Below are 13,893 nucleotides of genomic sequence, written 5' to 3'. Positions count from 1 at the left end.
GTGTGGCCCTATATGGATGTGAAACTTGGACAGTTGGAAGAGCAGAGAGAAGACGGCTAGAGGCCCTGGAGATGTGGTGCTATAGAAGGATGATTAAGATCAGCTGGACAGACAAAGTAACAAATGAAGAGGTGCTTAGAAGAGTACAGGAAACCAGATCTCTGTGGAGGCACATCCAAACAAGAAGAGACAAACTTGTAGGGCACATCCTACGACACAACAATATCATTGGAACAATAGCAGAAGGAGTTATTGAGGGAAGGAATCGGCGGGGGCGACCAAGGATATCATACATGCAACAGATCATGAATGACGTTGGATGTAACACATATGTGGAAATGAAGAGGAAAGCAGACAGAAGAGAGGAATGGCGCTCTGCTGCAAACCAACCTCAGGGTTGAACACTAAAGAAGAATTGTGCTTCAAGTGCCAGAAGAAGGGCACGTGGCGAAGCACGCCCTCAACGCCGCGAGGTGCTTACACGACAGACGCGCATGTACCAGCACCAGGGACGACCTAGCGACCTGCGCCCGCTGCGGCAGAAAGCACATCGCCAACTGACGTTGATGCCAGGCCTTCAATGGCCAAAATCCCGTCGAAGCACCGAAAACGGCGCCCCAGGGCAAGAGGAGACGTCGGAGTGGAAGAAGAAGATGATGATTATGATGACGGCAACACCCCCTCGCCACTGCAAACAATAGGAGAGCAGAGGCGACCACAAAAAGAGAGGCAACACCGTGGAAACAAATGGACATTGAGGCCACCTGCCTGAGGTGCGATTCCGAACACGGCGACAGCGACCGACCGCGGCTGCGGAACACAGATGGCAACGCTGCTGCCTGAAGCCAGTGCATTGCGGAACGCAGCGACAGACGAGGTATGCAGTTCCCGGGAACAACTGCGCGAGGCGAGATGCCAGTTAAAACCACCGCTGTTACTGCGCTGTTGTTGGAAGAGGAAGACGGCGACATTTTATTGTTGCATTCCAGGGAAAGACGGAAGCTGATATGCCCTTATATAAAAGTAGAACTGCAGGAGCTACTGTCGTTTAAATAAGAGTTTAATTTCGTGCTCGGTTGTATTAAAGATGACATAATGCCACAGTGCCTAAGAAACGCAATAAGTGCAGAAGAAAAATTATATTTGATTGTGAGGTGAGTTCACAAAAATATTATGCATTATTAGATGGTGCTGCAGTTCCAAGACTTTGTGAGAGCGTTGTGGCGGTTGAAGGGCTGCTATCACTTGGCTGATGTGTGTTGCACTGTGCAGTCATTATTTCATAATCAGAAACGATCGTACTAATTTTTATTTTGGCTCCTGCCTTATAAACTGGAGATAAACTTCTTACAACTGTGCTGATGTGACGGAAAAATAAGTCAATATCATCATCTTTGTGTTCCATAAACGTTTTTTGGTAAATTTTGTCTAATTTCGTCCCTTTCTTTCCACATTTGTAATATTGTATCATCATTATTACGAACTTTACTGCGTTTTCTTTCCTGTGCTGGCACATAACGTTCATCGTTTGTTACCACGGATGTTTCACCACTATTTCCTATTGTATGTGTTTCTGCAGTCTCTTCTTCCTGTGATGCCGAAAGGTCCAGTTGACGAGTTCGATCTCCACTGTCTTCTTGACTTTCTTGTATTGTTGTCTGTGATGACGTCAATGTAATATTTGTTCCTCCACATCTGTGTTGTGCAACACTGTTAAGGAAATACAGCTGTTTGTGTCTTTTTGTTTGAATTTTTCGAGGCAGCAGAGCCCGTTTCTAATTTGCTTTTCTTCTTTAACCTCTGATAATCGTCCCTTAAAAATTTCCACTTCTTCTTACAGTCATCACCTGTAAATGGAAATTATATTAGCTGTATGTTTTCGTTTGTTTCAGATTCTTGGCCACAAGCGAAAGTTACCGGTCTTTATCATTTGCCTATCGTATATCACCATCTTACATATCAAGAGTTGTTAAAAATGTTTTGAAGATATTAAGAATAAGTCTGCTGCCCATGTTGATGCAACCTTCCACTGAATCAGATTTCAGACGTCTTGAAGAAGACTTTTGGCTTAAATGCAATATACCTAATTTTGTAGGCGCTATAGATGGAAAACATGTTCGCATAAGGTCACCAGGGAAAAGTTGATCTGTTTTTTAATTACAAATTTTTTTTTTTCAATCGTTGTGCTGGCTATTGTGGACAGAAATTGTAAATTCATTAGCGCTGATGTCGGCGCTTACGGAAAAGAGTCTGATAACGGTGTATGTCAGAAATCGGCTCTGGGCAAGAAAACAGGCGCAAAGGAGTTTAATATACATCCTCCAAAATGTCTGCCAGGCACAAATGTGGGTATATTCGGCCAGTAGAAGCTGTCTCCGGTCGCTATGCGGTTCGGCGGCAGCGGCACTACCGCTCCCTGGCTGGATGTGCGGCGGGTCTGCCGCCGAAGCAGGTGTACGGAGGCAGACGACGCTGCCGCCGCGTTCAGCACGCCTCGCATTGCAAACAATGGCAACCAGTGGTACCGCCTGCAGCCGGTCAGTGCAGTCTGTGGTCGTGTTCGGAATCGCACCTTCACCCTCCGAGAATCCCTCCGCCGCAATCCACACAAGGAGACGCAGGCGGTGTAGACCTGCGAGCAGCGCAAGGACGATGGGCCTGCCACGGAAGCAGCCCAACCAGGTCGCGACCGAGCCATCCAAACGGCTTGGCCCGAAAGGATGGCGGCGGCAGCAGCCAACACAGCGCCAGCAACGTGTAAGGACGCAAAGGTCCAAACCAAGGAATTCGTCAATTACAGAGACTGCCTGGTAAACAGCAAGATCCTGGGCGACGCGATCCCGAACGTGGCCGAGCGTGATGAGCACCAAATGAGCTTCCTACAGAGTCGGGAGTTAATAAGAAGAAAGGCGGAAGCCCGTGAAGAGCAATTCATAGCCGAACGAGAAGAGAGGGAAAGAAGGCAAGAAGAGGAGCGCAACAGAAGGCGCGAAGCCGCTCTTGCCAGTCGTGAATGCCAGCGCTGACGCTGACAGGACGCCAAATAGAAGACAGACAAGCAGTTCTGGTCGGGTTTTGCAGGTTTTCCCTGGCTGCTAAGGTGAATACCGAAACTGTTTCCAACATACTCCTGCAAATAAATTCCCAATTGGGAAAATAGCACCCCATGGACTCCCAGTGAGCAAAATAAATAGTGACAGAACAGAATAAAACTATACCCTATGGCTGATAAAGGGCATAACGCACGCCCCAGAACAGCCTGCCTTTCTCCCTCAGAGAAGGAGGAAAAAAAGCGTCACCGCCAGAATCCAAGCACCACGCCTGGAATTGCTGAGCAGGCAACTAAAATGACAAAATTCTACAGGACTACGCGAAGACCAAGAGGAACGTAATTGTTGCAGCACCCGACACTCCCACCCGCTTCCACTACAATCATAGAACACGTCCAGACATCCTCGACATTTTCCTCTTCAAGAATATTCGCCACAATGCTAACCTGTCTGTAACCAACGACCCCGATTCACACCATAACCCTTTACTACTCATGATGGGAGAACACCATTCACCTTTCGCGAGAATGGCCTACTGTCAAGTCCTCCCACACCAACTGGGACCGATTCAACACCTGTATCGCAGCACAAACCTCAGAATTCCCATACCTAACTGTTAAAGCAGAAATTAATCAAGCCATACAGACCTTTACAGCACTCAACACCGAAACCAGCAAAAAGGCCACCACCACAATTACCCACCATACCAACCGCTCCTCCCTCCCGCATCAATAACAAAACCTCATAGCTGAGAAAAACCATTACCGCCGACGCTAGCAAACATAACGGGATCCAGCGGACCACAGACGCGCCGACAAGCTTGGAAGACGAGTTAGAACTGAGCTGCAACAATATCGCAACCAATACTTGGAGAACACCATACAGGAAACTGAAAACAACCCCGAAAAATTCTGGAAGATCGCGATACGCAGAAAAAGCCAATCCGCTCCATCTCCACCACTGCATGGCGTAAATGGTCTTGTGTAGTAACCGCAAAGCAAGGCTGACGCATTGACAGACACACTCGAGCTTCAATTCACAGCCCCTGATGCAAACGACCAGGAGGCTGATAACCAGGAAGAGCCCATCATCCGAAGCATAACCAGAAGCCTAAGGTCCCCTGTAGCAACATAGTTCCAACCCATCACAACAGAAACAATATGCAGACACATACAAAAGCTGCATAACAGAAAATCACCCGAGCCCAACAAAATCTCTCCCATCCAGCTTAAGCACCTTCCTACCAGTGCGATCGACTTCCTAACAAGTATCTACAATTGCCTCCCTCAGCCTCCTGTACTTCCCTAAGCCCTGTAAGATAGCCAGGGTCATCACGATCCCAAAACCAGGCAAGCATCTCTTATTTCCCCAAAACCATCATCCGATCTCTCTCCTTATCACTCCTGGCAAAATCCTCAATCACATCATTCTCTCCTTCCTTCAATACTTCCTAACAACAAACGGAATCATCATCCAGCAACAGTTTGGTTTTAGGGAAAACCACAATGCAGTGCATCAGACCACGAGACTCGTGGAACAGATTTGCAATGCCAGACAAATCAAGCACAGGACAGGAGCAATATTCCTCGATATTGAAAAAGCCTCTGACAAGGTCTGGCATCTTGGTCTCCTCCATAAACTACTCACCTACAACTGTCCTCTCCACCTAGTACATATGATTTGATCCTTCCTAAGCAACAGGGAATGCTATGTTGCTACCCAAAACTGCAACAACCAGCCCCATCTGATCACTCCAGAGTCCCACAGGACTCTATACTGGGACCATCACTCTACTCAGTCTACACCAACGACATCTCAAACCAGGTGGGTGGCCACCTTGCCCTCTTTGTGGACGACACGGCCATATATAAAAGCAGCTCCAATCTTCACTACATCTCGCAAAAGCTTCAAGATCACTTAGAAGAAATATTCCACTGGGTGCTGCTCTGGAAGATTACCATAAATTCAACAAAAATCCAAGTTAACCTGTTCACATACAAGACAATACTGCAGAACGCCACAACAATCGACAACTCAGTCATCCCCTGGAAAAATAAAATCAAGTACTTAGAAGTAACCTTAGACTCCTGGCTGACCTTTCGGAACCATGTCGACAAGACTTGCAACAAGGGCCAAGGTCTACTATATAAAATATACCCTCTAATCAAAGGGAACGGACCATCGTTAAAAACAAAGATCCGTCTATTCAATGCTTTTATACTCCCAGTAATCATATATGTGTCAGAAATATGGGCTATAGCTGCTGACACACATGTTAAAAAGCTCAAAAACAGTCATATACATAACTCACAGCATCCTGAAAATCCTTCAGATCATCCAAGAAAAAGCCATCACATTCTACGAAAGAACCGCAAGATCCTCACACAACCTTATCAGCACACTAGGTAATCTCCCACCCAAACCAAGAACTAAATACCCAAGCTTGTTAGTAAATCGCACCTTCAACATATAATTAAAATCACCATCCATCCCAGAGCCGCAAACTCCACCCACTGAGCCACCTTCAAAAGATGCAAACACCCCACCCGAAAACCAATGGTCAGATACAAGGAAAGAGACTGAATCGTCCCGGGCCTTGAAAAAGTAGGGGTCTCGTACCCATCGACAAGCCCTCCCTTTCTCACCATCAGAAGCCAGCAGGAAGCCGCAGAAGCCACTTCGGCGGCCGAAACCATCTCCGACCAACCTCACCTTTCCCCCAGAGATCGCTAATAGAGCCAGCTGAGGAGAAAGGTCGAGCGACACAAGGGGGAAGAAGACAAGAAGACTAAGTTGAAGAAGAACAACGAGAACCTCGAGAAAGCTCCAGCAGCTGCCGCCACAACTTCGGTTGTCCCCGAGATTACCGTAACAACTGTGGAAGTAGTGGGGAACAGCCAATGTCGTGAAAGGTTGAAAGACCTGCAGTTTCAACGCCTGCCAGGCACACAAACTATCTTCCAGCAGCAAATACAAAACATTCAGAAATTATTTGTACTTGCGCCTAGGGGCGGTTAGGGCCCCTTCGTGTGGGGGCAAGCCTGCAGCCACTAGACTAGCAATCTATCTTCTTTAGCTCGAGCTTACACACACAAACACACACACAAACACACACACACACACACAAACACACACACACACACACAAACACACACACACACACACACACACACACACACACACACACACACACACACACACACACACACACACAACACACACACACACACAAACACAAACACAAACACAAACACAAACACAAACACAAACACAAACAAACAAACAAACAAACAAACAAACAAACAAACACACACACACACACACACACACACACACACACACAAACACACACACACAAACACACACACACAAACACACACACACACACACACACACAAACACACACACACACACAAACAAACACACACACACAAACAAACACACACACACACACACAAACAAACACACACACACACACAAACAAACACACACACACACACAAACAAACACACACACACACACACACACACACACAAACAAACACACACACACACACACACACACACACACACAAACAAACACACAAACAAACACACACACAAACACACACACACACACACACACACACACACACACACACACACACACACACACACACACACACACACACACACGGGCGCGCGCCTGCCCCCCCGGCTCCTGCTCTCTCAAATAGGGTATCTGGAAGACCAGGCGGAACTTTAGGCAGCCCTACGACACGCAGTGGAGACACGGAGGCAGCAGGGACACCAAACCGTGTCCTGTATGAGCAGTAGGACTGCTTCCCAAACCTGAGGCCAGCAGTCGAGGAACACTGAGAGCAGCCAGCCCGGCGCACAGCTGCCGGTGCAGCAGTGAGAGCAACAAAACCAGTGGGTACACCTGTACCCAGCCAGCCAATTTACCTCGACAAAGAGTCGAGAAGAAGGAAGAACCACTGCCAACTGCCCCTGCACCAGACAACCTCGCGAGAGGGAAAGGCACCAAGGGCGCAGCAGATGAGGAGGCCTTCACCAGAGCCACCAGAACCGCTCCCCCCTCCCTCCATGCGCCTATACACCACCACACCTGCGCCCACACGGACTGCCTACCAAGTACTTGACCAAACGAAGGGTACAATGAGACAGTCCCCTCAGGACTCCACAAAACCGAAAACACCACCCCCATTGTCATCCACTACGAAGGTCAATACAACGATCTACTAGAAACTTTAAGATCAATGAACAACTCCCCTTTCCAGTGGGAAAGGACACTTACAGACTATTAATGAAGTCCCTAATGGACTTCGAAAAGGTAACCAAGGATCTAGATGGGAAGGATTGAGATGAGGAGACTACACATATCCAGTCAACAGTACCAAGGCGATTGATCTGATAATGAGGGGACTCCCCTTCAAAATCTGTATAGAAAAGCTAAAATCGGAACTAGCCAAGCTCCAGATTACCCCACGTTCCATCATAGGAATGAAATCACCTCAAACCGAGGACACCCACTACTCCAAACAGTGGCCACAGACACCTCCAGAAAACCGACGACTACGAAGCATAACGCGACTAGCAAACATATATGTTACACCAGAAAAACCAAGGAAGAAAAGAGGCCCCCGACGATGGTACAGATGCCAGGGGCTAGCCCACGTGGCTAGTCACTGTGTAACGTCAACTGGACCTTTCAGCATCAGAGGAAGAAGATACGGCAGAAACACATACAGTAGAAAATGGTGGTGAAACGTCTGTGGTAACAAACGATGAACGTCATGCGCCAGCACAGGAAAGAAAACGTAGTTAAGTTCGTGGTAATGTGATACAATACTAAAAATGTGGAAAGAAAGGGACGAAATTTGGCAACGTTTAATAAAAACGTTTATGGAACACAAGTATGATTATACTGACTTATTTTTCCGTCACATCAGCACAGTTGTAAGGAGTTTACCTTCTGTTTATATGGCAGAAGCCAAAAGAAAAATTAGTACGATCGTTTCTTGGATAGATTCAAGGAAGAGGCACTTGCAACAGCCACATACATACCAAAATCCTCCTTTAGATATGTGGATGACACCCTTGTAATCTGGCCCCATTGGAGAGAGAAACTTGATGGGTTCTTGGAACATCTAAACTCACGCCATCCCAACATCAAGTTCACCATGGAATTAGGGAAGGATGGACTATTGCCATTCCTGGACGTGTTAGTCAAGAGGACAGATGGAACCCTTGGGCACAGTGTGTATCGAAAACCTACTCACACTGATTTATACCTACAGGCAAACAGCTACCACCACTCAGCCCAGAAGAATGGGGTCCTCAAAACTCTGGTCCACCGGGCACGGATCCTGTCGGATGCTGACAGCCTGGCATCAGAACTGGAACATCTAGAACAGGTCTTCAGAAGAAATGGATTTTCCAACAGACATTCAAAAGGCCTTCCATCCTGCCAAACAACTGCGGGACCCAGAAGAAGAACAGGATGAGGCCAAAAAGGTAGCTTATCTGCCATTCGCTGGACCAACCTCTGCTAAAATCAGCAGGATCCTTAGGAAACAACATCAAAAGTGTGTTCTGCCCTCCTAATAAAATTGGTGCACTACTAGGCAGTGTGAAGGACGACTTGGGGCTACAGAAGCCAGGTATTTACAGCATGGTATGTCATACATTGGCCATACCACTAGATGGGTTGACATAAATTGCAAAGAACATCAGAGGCATACTAGACTCAGACAGGTCACCAAATCTGCTATAGCAGAACACTGTCTGGAACTTGATCATGCGATGGACTACAACAAAACCAAGATTTTGATGCAGACCCCAAGATTTTGGGACAGCATCATAAAAGAACCGATGGAGATCAAAGTCACTGAAAATCTCATCAACCGGGACACTGGTTATCAACTCAGCTCTGCCTGGAATCCAGCACTGGATCTTCTGAAAGTGCAACGGAGACAACACCAGACCTCTCCCATTGCAGCTGAGGTACAAGCAGATGGGTCCCAGATGGAGCTGCGAGCGCAACAGACTGGAGACGACATTCCACCAGATAAGATTCCAGAACATAGTCCAGAGCAACACGGAATTGGAATAGAGAACCAGGGAGATGTCACGATGGCAGGACATGATCAAAATAGGAACGGACCACAGAAGGAGCGGCCTGGCGAGCGGGTACTGCCCAAGGAGCAGTCCAGCGGGCTCGCAATACAGCGGGACCGGCCTAGCGGGCGCGGACCGCCCACGGAGGAGTCCAGCGGCGCGGACCAGAGAGGGAGCGGCCGGGCGGGCGCGAACCAGCGAGGGAGCCTCTGCGCTGAGCCTCCGTAGCGTCAGGTCGCTCGGGCTCGCCGCCGCGCATTGTCTCGCTCGCGGCTTTGTCCTCGTGCGCCTTTGTTCGCGCGCCTTTGTGAAGGCACGCTGGTCGACGGCGGCCACATGGCGGAAGCAACAGCGAACTGCTACAGCTAACGACTCGCTCGCAAGTGCGTTAGCAGCAATATTGACGTGTTCCGCGTTATTTCAGCTGCAATACAAATTGATCAGGATCAATTTGTATCACGCTTAGGGACCGATAGGGCACGCTGTGAGCCAGGACCCCCTTCACGTGGGACCAGTCCCAGTCACTCGTTTAGACTCTGTCTCTTCCTCTTCGGCCTTCTGCATGGAAGCACGAACAACTGACGTGGCGGCTACCACCCCGTCTGAGCACCCTCAGGCGGCGGCTGCACCCGCCCCACTGCCTGTGGTAACGGAGGCCACGACCATGGTCGCTGCACCCCCAGGATACATCCCGTTAACCGGACTACAACTGTTCGCCATAATGAACAGAATGGCCAAAGCCACCACAGCCTCTGAAAGAGAGGCTGCAGAGAAGGCTTATGAGCGGTTTCGAAAATTCGAACTTGGCGCTGCGTCGCCAGGCATAGCCAAAGAAGAGGTCTGTGTACCGTCAGGAGCCCTGCCAGGCGTGTCCAAACAAGAGGACACTGCCCTGCCGGAGGCGGCCCTGAAGGGAGCAGTGCTGCCAGGCTTGGTTTCCCAAGCAACCAATGTTCTGTCGGCCCCCTCTCCAGTCCAGACCAATCAAGAGGCTGCTGACCTGCCGTCCACAGCACAAAAGGTCACAATGATTCCAGAAGCGAACCTGGAACAGCTTCTTCTACATGAAGAAGCAATGGACGTCGCGCTGCCGTCTCGCAAGAGGCCAGCGACGACGGACGAGGACAAGCCACCAGCATGCGCGCTTTCTTCTGTCCACAGGCTGCCCCAGAAGAAGAAACAACACGCGCCAGAGGGCGCCAAAGACGAGGAGGCCGTCCAAGAAAAAGAGGGCGAGTTTGTCGTCCCCAAGCCGAGACACATGGCTCGGGCAAAGATGCTCGAAACCGTGACGCCTCTGCAGACGACTAACTCCTTCGCTGCCGTCCAAGACAACAATGAGGACACGGAGACGGGGCAGGTGCCCATAAAGCAAGCGCCTGCACCGCCTCCAATCACAATCCAGTGGAAGGAGGACTACAACTCCTTTCTACAGTTGTTCAAAGACGTCCCCTCCCTGTCTGTAAAGACTCAGGGACCTGATCTGCTGAGAACAACTGTCCGCTCGATGGACGACTACCGTCGAGCCATGAAAGTCGTCGTGCAGGAGAAGCTCAAATGCTTCACCCACAACGCCGACCCCCAGAAACAACTAAAGGTGGTCCTTCGCCACCTACCAATGCAGATGGCGACAGATCACCTCAAAGAAGAACTGGTTGCCATGGGTTACCCAGTCAGCTCATTGACTCTCATGAAGTCACTGCAGACCAAGCAAGACATGCCACTGTTCCTGGCTATCCTCCCTGACAACCTGAATAACAGGAAAATATTCCAGGTAGAGAGGGTAGCTCAGGTGACGGTAGCGGTCGAGCCACTACGCGCAAAACGAAGAAGGGCCCAGTGCTACTCATGCCAGGGCCTGGATCATGTCGCATACTATTGCAGCATGCCATCCCGCTGCGTCAAATGCGCAGGAGAACACCAAAGCCGGGATTGCGCGAAAAAGAGGGAAGAATCCCCGCAGTGCTGCAACTGTGGCGAGCCACATGTGGCAAGCTACAGGGGCTGCACTATATTTAAGCGCACAAGCAGACCCCAAGGCAAAAAGCCCCCCCCTTCGCGCAAAGTACAGCCAGGCACAAACTACGCCGTCGTTGCCAAGGGGACAACTGCCATCCCATTGCGTCAGCAAGTGCAGAAGTCTCTGCTCCATCTCCAAAATGCAGAGACCAACCTCACAGCTCCAGAAGACTCTGGAATGCCGGACATGCCCTTGTCCAACAGCTCAGCGAGTGGACATCCCCAAGTGCCCCCCACCACCAGCATCCCACTGCAAAGTACAGAACGCCCCATGCGGCGACCGGTAGTGGCGTCGCAGCCGCAAACCGTAGCTGCCTCCTCGGCGCCAAACACGCAGCCATCACTTCTCCAGGTACCGACGCAACCAGTTTGGGTGAGCTACTACGCTCACTCAAGACACTACTCACCCAACTGCCAGTACTCGTCACAGCAGTAACGGGGCCCTCCAGGCCGTCACCGTTCCCTCAGCAACTCACCATGGCTAGACAGCAGATGCATGGTCTATTGGTATGCGTATTTAACGCAAATGGACTGGTAAAACAACAAGGTGAGTTTCGCCAATTTATACGGGACGAGGCAGTCGACCTGTGCCTAGTGTGCGAGATTCACCTGAAACCAGGAGTCCATGTAAAGGTAGCGAACTACGCATGCTACCGCCACGACAGACCAACTGCCGGAGGAGGAACTGCCATCTATATCAGGACCTCCCTACGACACCACCAGATCCATCTCCCAGCCCTGGCAACCCTTGAAGCCACAGGGGTCAATGTCTCCTCCATGGTGGGACAGATCACCTTCGTGGACACCTACAGGCCGCCACAGGGCAATGTCCTGGAGGCAGACTGACATGCTACTGACGATCAGGGAACGGGTGTTCCTGACTGGCGACTTTAACGCTAAGCACACGGAGTGGAACTCCCATCTTACCAACGTCAGCGGTCGTCGACTCCTCCGTGCCGCCCTCCGCACTGGCGCCATCGCGCTCCGACCTCAGGACCACACCATCTATCCACACCGAGGGCAGTCAGCTGTTCTCGATATCGCCCTTATTAAGGGCATCGGGAACTACATGACCGCCACCACTCGGTGTGCACTGTCGTCAGACCACCTACCAGTGGTCTACGACATCGACGTAAGGGGGGCCACCATCCCACCCCGTCGTAGGAACTTCCACCGAATGGATGGCGAAAGGTTTCAGGAGAAGGTCCTGGAACTTCTTTCAGATGCCCCAGACCCAACAGAAGTGGGGGTAGACAACATACTATGGTACTGCAACCGCCAGCTGCTACTTGCAGCTGAAGAAGTGTCACCTCCTCCTCCCCCACGCCAGCCAAAGGATTTCACCCGTAGTCTCCCATTGCACATACCAGAGACCATACGGGAGAAGAACAGAGTGTTCCGTGAATGGCAACTCACGTGACAACCTGCCGCCAAACGCATCCTAAACAGGATGAGGAGGGAGATCAAGGCGGCGATTGAGGAACATAGAAACCGTGACTGGGCCGACCTAGTCGCCACCTGCAACCCTCAGAACGGCTGCACTTGGCGAGTCGTCAAGTCCTTCCTGCACCGGCGGCAGCGAGTCCCACCGCTGCAGGCTGGGCAGATGGTCGTCTGCAGTCCAGATGGGAAAGCAGGATTGTTGGCCGACCACTTCGAGTCGTCGTTCACCCCAGTGGATGACAATCTCGATGTGGCCCACATTGCCAGAGTGGAGGAAGAGCTCCCCATCTTCCTAGCAGCGAGAGAAGAAGGCGACAGGATCGACCCCATCTCGGAGGAGGAAGTGGCAGAACAGATACAGACGCTCAACACCAAAAGGGCGGGAGGCGCCGACGGCGTCAACAATCACCTGCTTAAGAACTTGCCGGAAGGGGCCTACCAGCTCCTTACAGGCATCTTCAACCAGGTCCTCCGCTCTGGGATCTACCCCTCTGAGTGGAAACACGCGGAGGTGGTAGCCATACCCAAAGCAAATAAGGATGCTCGGCAGGCTGAAAACTACAGGCCTATCAGCCTTCTCTTGTCCCTCCCGAAGGTGTTCGAGCGTCTGTACGCCAAGAGGCTACTCCGACATGTGATGGTCGAGGGCATCATCCCAGACGTACAGCTCGGATTCAGGAGCGGTCATTCCACCACCCACCAGCTTCTGCGGCTGGTAGAAGAAGCCATGCACGTCCTGGAGACCAGGGAATACATTGGGGCGGTGTTCCTCGATGTCTCCAGAGCCTTCGACTTCGTGTGGCACGACGGCCTCGTGTACAGACTCATTGTGCATGGGGTATCGACATCACACGGAGTCCTCATCCGCTCCTACCTGGCCGACCAGACTTTCCACGTCCGAATAGATGATGGCACGTCGACCCACAGGCCGATACGAGGAGTGCAACAGGGGTCTGTCCTTGGCTCCCTGTTGTACTCCATTTTCACCGCGGATGCCCCACGAGTGGCGCCGGTGAAGTTAGCACTCTATGCTGACGACACCGCGCTATTCGTGCGGAGCATGAACGTGAGGGAAATGCGACACCCTGGGCGCGTGGTCAACCAAGTGGCGGCTCAAGCAGAACGCCACAATGAGCCAGGCAGTAGTATTCACTAGAAGACTACTGCCTCCAGATTTGCCGCCGGTTACTATCACGGGAAGCCCCGTGCCATGGAGTAAAACCGGCAAATACCTCGGGGTCACACTCGACCAGAGGCTTACA

Source organism: Schistocerca gregaria, chromosome 10, assembly GCF_023897955.1.
Source record: "Schistocerca gregaria isolate iqSchGreg1 chromosome 10, iqSchGreg1.2, whole genome shotgun sequence".
Lineage (NCBI taxonomy): Eukaryota > Metazoa > Arthropoda > Insecta > Orthoptera > Acrididae > Schistocerca > Schistocerca gregaria.
The sequence above is the reverse complement of the archived record's forward strand: the minus strand, read 5'-3'. Positions refer to the sequence as shown.